The following is a 3,905-nucleotide window of genomic DNA, read 5'->3' on the forward strand; positions in this document are numbered from 1 at the left end:
TAAAAGCCTTTTCCCTTTACATCCACTAATAGAAACCCAAATGTATTCAATCTCTTTGCTATTGTTACGTATCTGGTTGTTTGTTAATTTCCCATAGAAATTCTTTCCGGAAACTTCAGCGATACAAATCTTTTCTTATTTAAAACTAGTTTATTCTTTCTCAATACAACTTTGCAAAACACAGAATTTCCACTGTCAATACATTTGCAATCTCAATAACAAAACACACACTTTATATTACCATCACTACCGCTCGCTTGACTCAATTATGTCTCTATATCTACATATCTGCAATTATTTGCTGGGCTTATATACTAAAATAGAGGGCGCCTGGAAAAGACTAGAGTTGCCAGGACAATTCACGATCCTTCTAGAAACTCATCACGTGTTACCAGCGTCACATGATTTCCGCTGTGGTAACACTATTATCTTTCATATCCTCCACTTCAACAGGATGTAACTCACATTTTACATATAAAACACTCCTCCCCCCCTCTTTAATACTCTATCCCTATTAAATAGCATGTAACCCTGTATTTCAAAAAAATTCTATCATTAAAATCATCTGTTTAACCATGTTCCAGTTATTCCCATTATATCAAAATCCTCCATTTCTACCAGTGCTCTAAGGTCATCTATTATATTTCTTATACTTCTAGCATTACAATAGTAACAATTAAGCCTATTCTTATACCTACTTCTATACTCTCTTCCTATGCTAAACTTTTCTCTGCCTGTTATTCTTTTTTGCATTCAGTTTTTCCTGGCTTTCACTACTGTCTAGTTTTAGTTTAAAACTTTCCTTACAGTTGAGTTAATAGTCTTAGCAAACAAGCCAGCCATTACTCTATTAACTGAACTGATCCCACAAGTCCAACCAGCCAATCTGCTCATCCTTACAAACTAATCTAAGCCTAGCATTTAGCCCTAGTGACCTACTTATAACTTCATCCCCACAGTTAATTTTGGGCAGTATCCTTGACAAAATTAAGTTATGGCTATTTTCTTTAAATGCCTTTATCAACCTCTTGTACTAATAATTATCTCCTCTGACCTACCTTTCTCTACATCATTAGCCCCTACATGCACTACAAAAACTGCATCTCTGCTAGCCCCTTTATTTCCTGCTCTGTCAGTTATATCTTCCACCTGTACCCCTGGATAGCATAATCTTATTATTTTCTCCCTATATACCCCACAGAATATCCTATCCACATGCCTTGTCAAGGAATCACCTATAACTATAACCTACTTATCATCCACATCCTTCTCTGACCCTTTTGTTTTCCTTCCCTCCAGTAGTTCCTCATCTGCAGAAGCCAAGGACTAAACTTTGTTGCTCAACAGAACAGGTTTGTTATAACTAAATTCACTACTTTTTACTCTAATAGTACTCTTTCTAACTTTCTGAAAGTCAATGTTAGCTGATGTATCCCTTGCATATAAAAGCTTAAGCTCCTCCTGAAATCCTACCATTTCCCACAATCTACACTTCTCTTTTCGTATTGCATCTGCTTTAATCATGAATGCCTCTTACTTCTTCTCCAACCTACAAATTCAACATAAAAATTGCACATCTTCATTACTAGCTTCCTTAAAAGTACATTACGCCTAAAAAAGTGCGGACGTTTAACTCCTACACTAGTTTTTACCATTGTATTTTACTATTTATACTTACTGTTATAGCCTTAAAATAAATACTCAATACCAATACTAGTAGCCTATTGTTAACACTGTTACTGTTAAGCCCAACGTTTAATAACCAGTTATATAATTATTTTGTCTTCACACTAAAGTAATAAAGTTTATCTTTAATTATGTAGAACTTAATAATTTTATAACAATATACGTAACGTTAATAATAAAATTATTTACTTTAGTCTGATTTATATTATAACTATAATTTGTAAGTATAACCTACCTATAAACTGAATTTAAATTAATAGATTTAAGTCCAAATAAACACGTTAATTTTAGAACACCGAGAGACAATAAGCTAATTTTTAGATTTAATTTATTTAATAAAACAATGTATTTATCCTATTTTACAATTTACCAGTGAATATAAATATACCTAAGCCTAAAGTACCGTTAAACGTACTAAGCCTATTTTAAGTTAAAACGTTGTAATAATAATTTACAACTTTAAATTCTAAGTTAAAACTTTAACCGTCTTACTTTTATTTACCAATCTTATTATATCTAACTATTAATGTGTTATTTACCATATTATACTACAAATTATAATAATAATAATAATAATATTAAATAACTTTCATAAATCTACGAGCTTAAAATTCCAACACCCTCTCTCTTCTGTAGCGCCCTCTTCATTCATAAAGAAGGTGTCAAGATCTTTTTTTACTAGTTTTGGTCTACAATAATGATTTTAATATTAAGCTTGTTGTTTATTGTGGAAAGGTCTGACGAAACATTTTCAGTAATTATATTGACTGAAATATACTGAGTTTAATAAATATACTTAACATTTTCATCATTAAAAACACTGAATTTAAAGAAAATATGTTATTTATTGGCAAAGTAATTTCTTCAATAAAACTCAATAGTTTAAAACCCAATAATATTTTGATTGTTTACATTAACTTTGTCCAAGGATTTTCAAGAAATATTGCAAGTAAGATAAATTATTGAAACCTCAAGTTAATTTCTAATATTTTTACATAAGTCATTTTTGAAGCAATGAATGAAGAAGATTATTTAATTTTGTAAACAGGATTTGGTCACAAAAATGTTTAACCCTTGTCACAATTTTAAATATTTGGATATCAAAACTAAAAATCATAAAAAAAACAAAAAAACGTTGATTAGTAATATGCAGATTCGATTATTCAAAAGCAAAAGATAGTAATATAAAGAGATGTGTGATAAGTTGATGATAGAACAAATAATAGATAAAACAATTTAGATTGCGAAAGGTAACAGATCACTATCAGCTGAGAAGACAGATTATACCATTCAGCCCACAAAGATGTTTGCGGTCATTTTAAGTATACATAGCTGTCCTAATTTTTTCATAAAATTTATGTTAAGTGACTGATATTTTGTATTAAAAATTTATTTATAGTAAATCTTAGTTACCCTGTATGAAAGTCAACATAGGCCTGCTTATTTGTGAATTCCACATTAAAAATCCATTTGCTGCCATATCTAAGAACAAACTTGTAATTACAAACATAAGACTGGTTATGGCGGTGTATGTTATCTAATCATGTTGCTATGTGCGGTATTAAGTTTATTGGTATTTCGCACTTTTTTGCAGTGCACTTCATTAGGTCCTAGTAACACAGGCCTGCGATGGTTTTTATTGTCTTGAAATTTTTACATGTTCTACGGTTATTCCTGTATGCTATATCTGAAAATGATATCCATTTTTCTCCATTATGTACAGATATTTCAGAAAACTACATAATGCAATACATTAAAGAAAGACCACAACGCGTAGTTTTGAGACTAAACGATGTAGATTTCACAAGCAAAAAAACAGGATGAATGAGGATGCATATTCGTTTGACATCAGTGTTCTACCCTTTTTTCAATTTGTTTGTATTTTTGTTAACAAACATAATAATAAAAAATGCTCATTGTGGTAAACGAAATAATAATTTGATCTAAGTAAGCGATTTTTTTCTTCCCAATTTGTAAAAAATCCTTACGTGATAGAAAGAATAAATAAATATTATTTTTGAAACCTGAATTATGGAAAATCTGTTATTAAAACCAAAGCAACTTCTATGAAGTTTAAATTCGCAGGCCTGTGTAATTCTCTCTAGGACAGTTTCAAAAAACTGAAAATCAATCTCATAGAAAAATTAGCTAATTTTCCGTAAATTCGTTCCGACGAAACTTTAGCGACACAAGTCCTTTCTTAAATAAAACTGGTTTAT

This window comes from Limulus polyphemus, unplaced genomic scaffold (genome assembly GCF_000517525.1).
Source record: "Limulus polyphemus unplaced genomic scaffold, Limulus_polyphemus-2.1.2 Scaffold106, whole genome shotgun sequence".
NCBI classification, from domain to species: Eukaryota; Metazoa; Arthropoda; class Merostomata; order Xiphosura; family Limulidae; genus Limulus; species Limulus polyphemus.